The following is a 13,733-nucleotide window of genomic DNA, read 5'->3' as shown; positions in this document are numbered from 1 at the left end:
TAACACATATGCCAATCTGTTAGCAGTCCTGACTTGATTTAATAAAAACCAAGGAGAGCCACCCCTGCTTTCTGGCCATCTCTTCTTTGTCTACCATTTCTAATTGACTTGCGAATACTCACAGCAGTTCTTTTTTCTTTTTTCTTTTTTTTTGTTTTTGAGAAGGAGTCTCACTCTGTCACCCAGGCTGGAGTGCAGTGGCGTGATCTCAGCCCGCTGCAAGCTCCGCCTCCTGGGTTCGCACCATTCTCCTGCCTCAGCCTCCCGAGTAGCTGGGACTACAGGCGCCCGCCACCACGCCCAGCTAATTTTTTGTATTTTTAGTAGAAACGGGGTTTCACCGTGTTAGCCAGGATGGTCTGGATCTCCTGACCTCGTGATCTGCCCACCTTGGCCTCCCACAGTGCTGGGATTACAGGCGTGAGCCACCGCACCCAGCCCAGAGCAGTTATTTTTCAATCCTCCACTCTAAGTGATTCCTCCAGGGTGGAAAGCACGGGGAGCAATGGAATCAGATGGCTCATTCTCTCCTTCCGGCTCTTTACATCCTAACTTTGGAGGTGTAGAAGGAAGGATGTGGTCCAACAGGAAGGAAGTGAAAAGAGTTTATTGGTTTTACTTCTAGGCAGTCCCAATTTTTAAAGGCAGACAAGTATCTGCATATTTATTTGAAAAGATGTCTTATTAACTCTTAGCTCCTCAGTTAGAAAACAATTCACCTGGCTTAGTCTTTTCTAGTTTCAAAGTTTCCTTGGAGACTAGAATGGAGACAGGTGTAGCTTCCAAGGAGGCTTTGGCATCGTGCGGTTGCTGTCAGAGATGGGCTCGTCCCTGCTTGAGGAAGCCAATGGGGCACTATCCTTCCCAATTTCATGATCTGGGGCGTCATGTTGGTAGCTGGAAATCAGCCACGGTGGGAGTGTTTATACCCTGAAAATCAGCAAATGCTGTAAATCAGGCCTTGTGCCCCACAGAGAGCTGATTGTGAAACATCTACTAGCACATCACTGCCAGACATGACTGTGTGTCACTGAAACAAAATTGCTCTGGCTCAGAGCTCCTTTGGCCACTCATAGTCCAGTAGCTACAGACATTTGCTTCCTGGTGGCAAGCAGCTGTGCACCCTCCATCATCCCAACCCCAGAAGGACCACTGGGATTGAAAACCAGCAGAAGCCGAGCCAGGATGCACAGCTGAATGGGAGGAGAGTAGTTCCCTTCTCACACAAACACTTTCAAAGTTGGGCAAAAGTGGCCCAGTGCATGAGGTCAGTCGACAGCCAAATTCCAACAGCAAAATACATTTTCATCAATATCACTTTGGGAGAATAACTGTGGCACACGCTCTTTCTGCTTTCTCTGTACTGTATAGGCAACATGGTGTCCTCCCAGTAGCAACTAGATCTCTTTTACCTCTTCTTTAGCCAAGAAGCAAGATCTGTCACCCACAACACTGCATATCTTGAAAATATGCTTTTCATAATTTTCACTATACCTCTAAAACCAATCGTACCGGCATCATGTAGACAAAAACTCCAGATAAGTCGATTCATTGGGCATTTTCATTATTATTTGGACACATGAATTAAATCCCAAGGGAAAGTGAGAAGAAAATTACTGTATTAGCAACCAGCGTTAGCCAACTCTGCTGTAATCACCTTTAGATAAATGTTTATTTTCATCGCTATACAGTCTATCAAATTTGCCCCCAGCTTTATTACTCCGAATTGAATTATCTACCTCATTTTAAATTTAATTTATCAAAGGTAACATTGTTTTCTCAGGTATAACACATAGAAACACCAAGATTTTCAGCATCTGAGTCACACTAAACTACTTGCTTGACTTCACTGTAGGGTGAGACTTGACCTTTAAGGCCCCAACTCTGGTGAACTATTGGACTGGGTAGAAACTTTTCAAGAAGGCCATAAAGGAGGGGCTTTCAAATTCCTAAATCCACATATAGGGCTGAGTTCCTAGTCCTACACAATCAGAATTTGCCTTTTTAAGTCACCCTGCAACTATTCCGGCTTTTTATATGGCACCTTTCTGAGGGAGGGGATTTTGCAGTGGAGGGACCTCCAAAGGGAACGTCGATTTGCATGTGTGCCGTGGTATTTAGGGTTTGTCTCGCGGTAAGCTCACCTCTCAAAGATGGCTCACCAATCACCTGCCTGTTTTCACTTAGAAAGCAGGCTCGGGCAGGAGGGAAAATGGATTTGAGCCATCTCAGACCAACTGTATCTCTTCTAGGACTCAGCTCAGCCTCCTGTCTCCATGAGCAATAAAACTCTCCTTGTGTCTGTGAGATTCATTTTCTTTTTCATGGTGCCTTTCTTTCTGAGAAAAGATGGAAACAATGGGGCCAGGTTCATGTCCCTTTTACATGCTTGGGTGCAGGTAGATGCGGCCTTCCCATGGCTGCAATGTGATTCTTGGAGGAACCAAAGTCTGTGCATTGTTAGAATTTAGCCCAGATGCAGGATAAACTAACTTGCCTGAGTTTAATGAGGATATTTTACCAGGTGCCAGGAATCCGTTGGGTCAGTTCCTATCCTCTGGACTGGGAGCAGCATGGGAAAAAGAGGTCCAAGACATATTTAGGGTCTCATGTGTCTGGAAGGGAGCCATTGGCTCTTAAATTACTATTCACAGAAGCCACCATGGAAAGTTGTTTAAAATGCAGATTCCAGCATCCCCTCCTCAGATATCAATTTCAGCAGGGCCAGACAGGACCTGGGTTTCCGCACTTTTTATCATTGATGCCCAGGTAACTGATAGGAGTTGTCTTCAAACCATCCCCTAAGGAAAAATGATCTTAGACACTTGGATAAATTCTATAGAAAACTGAGTGTTTCTATTAATAACTATCTAGGTTTCAATTGTCTTGTATCCTTTCCCTAATTCTCCAAACAGTTCAATCTCCAGTTTTATTCAATGGCTGGGCCATTTTGTTCTTGGAGGGACAAAATTGATCTCTCCATGAAATTGTAAAAACCCATCTTCATTACTTTCTATGGGGCTCCAGGTCATAAGGATGAGATATATTTTGGGTGCTGGCAGAGGATGGCAGTGCTGGCTGGCTCTGAGCCAGGAAGCTGTGTTAGAGGAAGGGACCGTGGCATTCAGAGGGGTCCTCTTGGGGGCACTTGCTTGGGTCTTGGATCAAACTCAACTGGGGCAGCCTGGTTGTGGGAGGTGATGACGTCTGCCACCTCTGCCACTACCCAGAGCTCGTCCTGCCCTTTTCCCAGCCAGCCTCATACACAGGAACTGAGCCAGGCTGAAGCAAGGTCAGCAAGAGACAGTTCTGCCTGCCAGTCTCTGGGTGTGGGTCTCTTGTTGGCTCCCAGCTCATCCCGTGTGGCTGATTCCTCCAGGTCACTTGGAGCAGCCAGTATTGACAGTGTCCTAACAGCTGGTGGGTATGAAGGAAAGACTAGACACCAGGCTGTGGACTCACATGGAGCGCCCTGGTGTTGGCTCTGGGATCTGGGCTGGGCTGGACCTGGGGAGAGGGTGGGTGGAGCTTGGCCTCTGCAGTTTGCACTTGCAGGTCCAGGGGAGAAAGTTGTCTGAGATCAGTGTTTAGGGGTAGTGTTTCCCATTAATCTTCATCATAATCTTTTGATGTAGGTGCTGTTATTTTCTCTACTTTACAGATCTGGGAGGATTTGAAGGTTCTGGAGACAAGGAGGTTTTGGGGAGAATGCAAAACAGGGCAGGGGTCTCAAGAAGGGAAGACCAGTGACTATGGGGAAACTGAGTGTTTCTATTAATAAGTGTCTAGGTTTCAATTGTCTTGTATCTTTCCCTAATTCTCCAAACAGTTCAATCTCCAGCTTTATTCAAGGGCTGAGCCATTTGGTTCCCAGAGGGACAAAATTGATCTCTCCATGAAATCACCTGCACCTCACTCTGGGCAGCTCTAGGCTCAGCAGATGTTTTTCTGCCATTAGGAAATAGCCCCTTACTCTCAGCTCCTGCTCTAACACCCATACCCACCAGCTGGGCCTTGGGACCTCTCCCGTCATATGGCTCCCACTTGCTTGGGAAGGAATTCTCTAGACTTCTCTTACTCTGTATGTTTCTAGGGGAATTCTGAGGGAAGAAGCTTTGCAGCAACCTCTGTGCCCAGAACATATGGCTCGAAGCCCTTTGCGCCAACAGAGAATGTATCTAACTAATTGTTTTAGTGTGTGAGGCTCATTGTCAACCTGGATTTCCCTGAAACTCTGGACCAGCAGCCCCCAGGAGCATCAGTAGGACCCAGCATCTCCCTGGCACCAAACTGGACCGCTTTGCACCTTGCAGCCAGGAGAACTGACTTAGAGGGCCCTGGTGTTGGCTCTGGGACCTGGGCTGAGATGGATTCGGGGAGAGGCTGGGTGGCGCTTGGCCTCTACAATTTGTTCTTGCAGATTCAGGGGGGAAAGTGGTCTGAGAGCAGTGTGGTTTGTAAGTTCCCTACCTTCCCCGCTGGCTCACACTATCTCCCCAGACCAATGGCCTATTAGCCCCCAAAAACTTAGTCCAACCCCAGGCCAGCTGGCTTTGCTCTGCTGTGGCCTAAGTTCTGGCCTGGTCAAAGGAAGGTGGCAGGAACCCCAGGCTTGCTCCTGCCTCCTCGCACCTCCTTCCACAAATGCAGAGTGAAAGAGTAAAAGCCAGACACTTTTGGGGGCTGACTGTCTAGAAAGGAGGAATCAGAGGTCCCAAGGAACACAGTCGTGCAACTTCCTAGGGAATCTGCATCAGGAGAAAGAAGCGGCTAGGACACATGGTGGCTTCGCTCAGCCTGGCTGAGACATCACTGTGCAGAGGAAGAGATCTGTCAGGGGTCCGGAGGAGCAGAGTCCTGGAGCCTCTGGGAGGGCGGCATGTGGCAGCTGCAGGCTCTGGCCCAGAACTGTGAACACACCTGCCGTCACTCTCCAAAGATTTACTGAACACTTACTGTGTGCCTGGCCCTGTGCTTTGTCAGGCTCTGGGGAGACAAGTCATTACTCTGCAATGTGGGAAGCAGGGCTGCCCTGGAAGTGTGTACTCAGTGCTGTGGGGGTACAGAGGGAGGGCTGGAGGACTTAGCTGGTGGGAAAGGAGGGTTCTGGAAGGCTTCTCAGAGGTGGTGGCATTGGGCCAGAACTTACAGTAGGGAAGAGCATGTGGCAAGGCATAGAGGAGATGGGAGCCTGCCTGGTGAGGGGTCCAGTGGTGACAGAGCTCATTTTGGGTCCAGAGATGGTGTCAGGTGAGGGCTGAGAGGGAGGGCAAGTGCCACTTGAGATGGGCTTAACATGATGATGATCTGTGGCCAGTGGGAGATGATAGAAGTCTTTGAGGTTGGGAATATCAGAATTAGGTCTCTTTTAGAAAGAGAGGGCAAGGAGAAAATCCATATATTCTTAGCTACCAAAAAAGAGAAGGAAGAAAGAAAAGAAAGAAGAAGAGAAGCAAGACAGAAAAGAAGGAAGGAGAGAAGGAAGAATGGGAAAGGAAGGAAGAAGGAAAGAAGGAAGGAGAGAAGGAAGAATGGGAAAGGAAGGAAGAAGGAAAGAAGGAAGGGAAAACAAAGGAAGGAAGGAGAAAAAGGGAAGGAAAGAAGGAAAGAAAAAAGGAAGGAGAGAGTGGAGGAAGGAAGGAAAAAGGAAGGAAGGAGTCCTAGCCACTTCTTTCTCCTGATGCAGATTCCCTAGGAAGTTGCACGAAGAAGGAAGGAAGGAAAAAAGGAAGGAAGGAAAGAATGAGAGAAAGAAGGAAGGAAAACGAATCTCATTCATTTTGAAGGGCATCTGCATTACACAGCATGGGGAAGGAAGCATAATTCACTCTCAAGAAACCAACCACATCAGCCAGGGCACATCTTCTGACAATATCCTGAGGGGGGTGAATGTTTGTCTTCAGTAGGGGAGTGCCACACATTTAATATCAATGCCGGGTCCTGATGGGCACTGCCACATACCCCTGGGACAAACGGAAAAATCCACACTGCAGAAACAAGCAGTTGGCAAAAGCTGTCCTCATGCTACTTGGCAATTCGATCACCCTCCCTTCACTTCTACCCCTATCTCCGGGTGTTGCACAGTTTGCCCGTACAGTGTGTCATGTAAATAGCATCTAGCACTTAAAGGTCAAATTTGATGAGTCTAATCAATCTCAGCAGTGTTTTAGTTCATCACGTATACCCATATTTAAGGACTTTTAAAGTAATTTGGATTTTTGATGCAAAAGATGATATGTCCCCCTTGGGGCATGCGTATGTTCTTAGGAACACCAGTGTGTGGTATTTCCTGTGTCCTCTCACGCATGCTCAGCATGTCAGTGTTGTACTCATTCCCTGGCACGGAAAAATTGTTGCACATCTTTAATAGAAGCCAAAGTCCATGATTTGATGGTTTCAAGAGCCTAAAAGCTATATTTGGAGAGAGGAAGCCTACTCTGAACTGTGAGAGTTAGAGTATCACCATCAAGGCCCAAGGCTTCAGTGTTATCCTGGACAATCCTCAGGGATTGGGTTTGGTGTCAGGGGAGTACTGGATGCCATCATATTGACACTCAATTGATTGGGTGACCCAAGATGGTCAGTTTCCTAAGGACCAGACCATAGTGACTGCTCATGCATCGGCTAAAATACCAAACGTTCTGCACCAAAAGACTCAGCTTGACATTGCCTTGCATTCAACTCATGTATTACCAAATCTTTGCTTGAAGTATTATAGTAATCAAACCCTCTGCTCTAACAACCTTCGAATGTCAAGTTCCCTTGCAAGCTGAAATTGTTCCAAACCTCAACACTCCTGTTTTACAACAAACATGTAAATACAACCTTTTTTGGAGTGCAGAAACATTTGTGGAGTCTGGTGTGCCGCCAACCCCATCAGGATTTCCCCAGGGGAAAGTGGCTAACTCTGGATCACAAACAGACTTGGAAGTCCAGCAACAAATCAAAAAGGTGCCTTGCCTGACCCCCATTACCACCTGGGGTGGTTTTTCTAGACACTGGAATAGGCCAGACTTAATTTTCTCAGGCTCATCTGGGAGAAGGATCAAATCCTGCCATCTGGATGTGCATTATTCATGCTGGTGTTTGGTGAGGAAGCTCCTAGGAATGCATAGATCTCTCCTTCTGCCATTGTATGTCGTGCGTAGTGGATGCCAGTAGACAACTTTAGCCACTTCCGTACGTCCTTCTTTATGGAACACCCTCATTTCCCCACATGGAGGCTTTACTCTGCCCAGTGTCCAATGGGAGAACCATCCCTTCCCTTTAGTGAGAGGACAGTTGGCTAAATGCTATTCTCAGTGCTCCTGGAGGCTCCTAGTAATGAGGGCACTGAACACCAATTCTTTACATTCCTTGAATTTTCATAGATTCGTATTTTTTTCATGTTTGTGCAAAGTGGGGTGAGGAACTCACACCAACCACAGCTTGGGGCATCCAGAGAGTGGCTAGTAGATGATAGAAGGGAGTCCAATTAAGGAAACCCAAGGTATGTGCCAGCTGGTTTAGCATTCGATATGGAAATGCACTTTATATTTATTTGCACACGTCAAGAATACTTCTGGAAACCAGGATTTAGAAAAATAAAAGATATTTCATTCCTGGGGACAAAGTGACCTGCAAATGATTGGCTTCTGTACAATGCTGTAATCTCTTAATGTCAGACTCTTAGGAAAATGGGTGGGACATCTGTGTGTTTGTGTTGGAGTGAATGTGCCCATAACCCTGTGCTCCTGTGTGCCTGTGTGCCCATGATTATATGCATATGGGTGAATGTTTCTTTGCCTGTGATTATATGCATATGGGTGAATGTTTGTGTGCCCATGGTTATATGCATACGGGTGAATGTTTGTGTGCCCATGATTATATGCATACAGGTGAATGTTTGTGTGTCCATGATTATATTCATGTGGGTGAATGTTCATGAACAGAAACAGCTACACTCGGAGTAGAAAACAAATGAAGCAAAAGTTTAGCATCCTCTCATGTTTGTCAACATCGTAGTTTTACGTTTACTTTCTTCTAATCTATTAAACATAAATATGGCTCCATTTGTTTAGTATTACCAGAAACCCTCCCAATACAGCAATATTACCTTCTGTGTAATCCACTTGCCAACAGCTGTTTTCTGTTGAAATGGGACTCAAGAATTTTGAATCCAAGGCCAACGCTGCCTGCTCTGTTTACAATGGTTTGTGTTTCGTGAATACATATCAAATGTTGTAATATATTTTTATGATAGAATTGATGGTTAACACAGGGAAAAAGTATATATTGTAATTCTGTCCAATAAAGCCTCCTGTTATAAAATCTCATGCACCTTTTGATGACCTGATGTAAACACATTTTTAGGTACAGGTTAATTGCCAGAAATGTTAGTTTCATGTAATTTCATGGTGACACCAAAGTTTCTATTTCTTATCTTTCCTGTCTTCCAATATTGTACTCCTTTTCTCTTCCATGTCCAGTGCCCTAGGTGCTCCTGCCCACCTCTGCAGCCTTCTGAGTAGTAGGTATTTATCTTTCGGGGGCCATCTCTTAACTTGCCCAAAACCACAGCAGCCCTCCCCTTCCCAAACACCCCTGACCAGGAGGATGTGTATTCCCCACCCTCTCAAATACCTTGCAATTTTTGCCACTTTGGCCCAGTTCCTCAGGCTTTGCTAGATGACTAATTAACTTCTTGGATCTCAGAAACAGAGTAGGAGAGGCCTGGGAGAAGGAGGACCAGACTTCTTGGTTGCCTGCTGTGTGCTTGGCACTTTGCTAGGGGTCTTGGCTATAGTTTCTCATTGAAGAGCTCTAGAGGTGGGGTTTCTCAATTAGTAGACGCAGGGACTGAGTTCAGAGAAGTTAAATGACTTACCCAGGATCACACAGTAAGGGGGCATAGAGATTTGATCCCAGGTGTGACTGATACTAAATTCACATTTTTACCAAATCCATGAAGACGCTTCCTGAACTTAGAGATGATTCAGCAAAGGCCTGTCTTTTACAGTTGGGGAGACTGATGCATAGAGAAGGAACTGACTTCCTGATATCAGATAGTAGAACTTGCATGTCCTAGGATCTTAGGCAAGTTACTATATTCTTTCAAAACTCTCTACTATTTTTCTGGTTCAAATATCAGATCTGCCTCTTTCTATCCTAGCACATTCCCCTTTCTGTGGCACCATTTCCTCCCCTCCAAATAGGGAGAAGGACCCTCTGTTCCTCAAGGTCTTGTGGGGATTAAATCAGCATGGCACATAAAGCACATAGCAGGTGCTTCACATCTGGACACACCAGATGCCCAATCCACATCACAGTGGCTCTCACGGGACTGGGGTCCCCCAGGCCTCAGCTACTGTTTCCTTAGGACAGAACTTCCTGCTCAGCCCAAGAATTAACATAAAATTAATATCCCAACATGCACAGCGACTAAGAGCCAGAGCACACGTTATCAAATTACCAGCATTGCCGTTAACTGGCTGTACCACCTAGAAAGAGTGACTTATCCTCTCTATGCCTCAGTTTCCTTGTGGATAACACTGGCTGGCATCACTACTGAGTCATGCTTCAGGCACTCAGAACAGCAGTTGACACAGGGTCAGCTGCACAGTGAACATTGCCAGTCAGCCTTAGTGCTGTCTTTTTAGATAGCACTCTGTCTCCATAGAGGGGGTATAAAGGCAGACTTGGGAGAGATTGTGGATATGGGGACTTGGCTGGGGCTCCTTAACCTTGTTCATACCCGTAGTGCTCACGACATTGCAGCTTGATCCATTTCTGAGCGAATTTTCACAGCAGTCTCAAGCCTGACACTGGGGCCAGGTATTTGAGCAAGAAGATCCAGATATGATGCAGCCGGGTATCCCGTGGTGCTCGATGGCCCAGCACCCACATCGGACTAACGCAGCTGATTCTAACTTCGCTAGGCCCATAGAGCATGGACATTGCGTATGGGGCTTTACTCCTGGGAAGTGAAGGAGTGGCAGGGGCCCCACAACATTCTTTTAGGGTGGGCTCCAGGCCACTGTTCTGAGCAGACGGACCTCTTCTTGCCCTCCAATGCTGAATTGGGCTGTCTTCAGGGGAGTTGTGAGTTTCCTTGAAGGTCAGCCAAGTCCCAGAAGAAAAAGGAATCAGGAAAGCTGCTGTATCTGGGAATGGGAATGGGATGTTTCAGTCTGTGGGGGCCACTCTCCCCAGCATGGGAGCATCTCTAGTATCAGCTCCAGGGGAAGACCCTTATGCTGACTAAGGCTGTGAGTAGCTACCTACCCTGAACACCTACCCAGTCCCAGATGCTGCACTAAATACTCCAAAAGCACCATCTCATTTAATATCTCAATACTCCTATGAGGTAAGTGTTTTCTTATCCCATTTTACCATTGAGGAGCCTCCAGGGATGGAGCAACTTGTGCAAGGTCACACAACTGCTCCCAGAAAGGCCAGCTCCATCTCTCTAGCTCCTACTGCCTCTCCCTTCTGCAGGGGCCCTGCAGGGAAGGTCGGGGCCATCCAGGGAACCACTGTCCCAGCATCAATATCCACACCGCGACTTACTACTCCCTCTTTGCTGACTTTCAACAAGAGTTTAAGATGGATATTTACAGAGTCACATTCCATCTTGGCTTTTCTAACTTATGTCATTTGGCCTGATACAAGGCTCTTCGCTCTCATAGCTGTAATTTTCTCAACTTTAAAAATAAATCTAGGTGTAAGATTAGACATAGAAACCAATAGAATAGAGTCCAGAAATGGACTGACCCACAGATGATCAATTGACTTCAACAAAGATGCTAGGATAAGTCGGTGAGGGAAAGGATAGTTTTTTTTCATATGGTGTTGGAATAGCCACATACAAAAATAAATAGACCTCCACCCATCCCTCACCCTATGTGCTGAGCTTAACTTGAAATGTCTCAAGACCCAAATGTAAAGATGGAAAATATAAAACTTCCATAAGAAAACATAGGAGAAAATCTTTGCAACTTTAGGGCATGCAATGGTGTCTTTGACAGAATGTGAAAAGCATTAACTGTAAAATTAAAAATTGATGAATTGGAATTTCATCAAAATAAAAACTTCTGCTCTTGAAATATCATTTAAAAAATGAAAAGACAAGCTACAGAATGGAGACAATATTTGCAATACATAGTCTGGCAAAAGAATGGTATCCAGAATACGTAAGACAAATTATCTGTTTAAAATGAGCAAAAGATTTAGGCCACACTTCCAAAAAAAGATATGCCAGTGGCCAAACAAGGATATGAAAAGGTCTCAACATGATTAGCCATCAGGAAAGTGCAAATTCAAACCACAATGAGATACCACTACATACCCATTGAAATGGCTAAAATTAAAGATTGACAATACTAAGTGTTGAAAATAATGTGGAACAACTGAAACTCCCACACATTGTTGGTAATACGAAATGATACAATCACTTTGTATCTTGTGAAAGAATGTTCACAGTAGCTTTATTTGTAATAAACAAGTGTGTACTTTAATTGTACTGGTGGTTATGCAAGTATATACATTTATTAGAGCTCATAGGGTTGCAACACTTTAAATGGGTGCATTTTATTGTCTTTAAATTATGGCAGAATAGAGTTGATTTAACAACAAGGAAAGTTGTTTCTCTTAAAGGTAAACATTAACTTACTATATGACCCAATAACTCTATTCCTAAGTTCTGTTCCAGGAGAAATGCAAATGTGTCTGCAGAAAGAATGTTCACAGTAGCTTTATTTGTAATAAACAAAAACTGAAAGCAACCCAAATGTCCATCAAACAATTGTGGTATATTCTGTTTTATTCTATTTATATGAAATGTTAAAAAAAGAAAGACTAATCTACAATAAGAAAAAATAGATCAATGGTTATTTATGTTTGGGATGGTAGAGATTGTAAAGATGCACAAAACTGATATTTTGGGGGTGATGGAAATATCGTGTACCTTTCTTTTCTTTTTTTTTTTTTTTAAGACAGATTTTCGCTCTCGTTGCCCAGGCTGGAGTGCAATGGTGCAGTCTTGTCTCACCACAGCCTCCGCCTCCTGGGTTCAAGCGATTCTCCTGCCTCAGCCTCCCGAGTAGCTGGGATTACAGACATGCACCACCACGCTCAGATAATTTTTGTATTTTTAGTAGAGACGGGGTTTCTCCATGTTGGCCAGGCTGCTCTTGAACTCCTGACCTCAGGTGATCTGCCTGCCTTGGCCTCCCAAAGTGCTGGGATTATAGGCGTGAGCTACTGCGCCCAGCCAAGGGAATATTGTGTACTTTAACTGTACTGGTGATTATGCAAGTATTTTGTTAGAGCTCATAGGGTTGCAACACTTTAAATTGGTGCATTTTACTGTGTATAAATTATGGCAAAAAAAAAGTTGATTTAATAACAAGGAAAGCTGTTTCTCTCTAAGATCTCTTCTAGCTCCTGGAAACCTTGACAAATATGCAGAATTACCTTCTCCTTGTTATGAAAATTCTTCGCTTTTTCACACTGCCTCAAATTCTCCCAATAAAATGAAATTCATCTATGCTAACTCATCTTCCTTTAGAGCAGGGGTCTTTAACCTTTTATGTGGACCTGCTGCCAGCCTGTGAAAACTATGGACTCCTCCAAATAACACATTTCAAAGGAGGTAAAATAGGTAAGATTTCAAAGGAAGCCAATTATATTAAAATATAGTTACCAAAATATTTTTAAACCTTTGCATTTGCAATATAGTAATATATGTACTTTGTTAGCACATTAAATGACAAAATCTAGTGGCAGCCTAAAAATTACCATAATTCCAAAATATGAGCTGAAACAATATTTCAAATGCCTGCAACAATTGTAAAGTGATATGAAGATGCACCTGCTTTCTGTTGGTGACAAAGTCACAGGCCACCTGACATCCCCATAGTCTATTCCTCACTTGCAATTGAAAGTAATACTAATTTTTTTTTTTTTTTTTTTTTTTTTTTTTGAGATGGAGTTTTGCTCTTATTGCCCAGGCTGGAGGAATGGCGTGATCTCGGCTCACTGCAACCTCTGCCTCCTGGGTTCAAGCAATTCTCCGACCTCAGCCCCCCAAGTATCTGGGCTTACAGACACCCACCACCATGCTCGGCTAATTTTGTATTTTTAGTAGAGACAGAGTTTCTCCATGTTGGTCAGGCTGGTCTCAAACTCCTGACCTCAGGTGATCTGCCTGCCTAGGCCTCCCAAAGTGCTAGGATTACAGCCATGAGCCACTGCGCCCTGCCAATACTAAATTTTAATTAGACGTTAGTGAGAATGAAGACCTGATTTTCCATCCAGCTTCATAGATTGAATTCTGTCTATGGAACCCAGTTCGAGAACCCTGGTTTAACAAGTGATTTATACCTAGTGTGAAATTTTTAATCAAGTTTATTTCAGTTAACTCTGAGACTAGCNTTGAGATGGAGTTTTGCTCTTATTGCCCAGGCTGGAGGAATGGCGTGATCTCGGCTCACTGCAACCTCTGCCTCCTGGGTTCAAGCAATTCTCCGACCTCAGCCCCCCAAGTATCTGGGCTTACAGACACCCACCACCATGCTCGGCTAATTTTGTATTTTAGTAGAGACAGAGTTTCTCCATGTTGGTCAGGCTGGTCTCAAACTCCTGACCTCAGGTGATCTGCCTGCCTAGGCCTCCCAAAGTGCTAGGATTACAGCCATGAGCCACTGCGCCCTGCCAATACTAAATTTTAATTAGACGTTAGTGAGAATGAAGAC

Source organism: Rhinopithecus bieti, unplaced genomic scaffold (assembly GCF_001698545.2).
Source record: "Rhinopithecus bieti isolate Rb0 unplaced genomic scaffold, ASM169854v2 scaffold_42745, whole genome shotgun sequence".
In the NCBI taxonomy this organism is placed as follows: domain Eukaryota; kingdom Metazoa; phylum Chordata; class Mammalia; order Primates; family Cercopithecidae; genus Rhinopithecus; species Rhinopithecus bieti.
Note: the sequence above shows the minus strand (reverse complement) of the source record.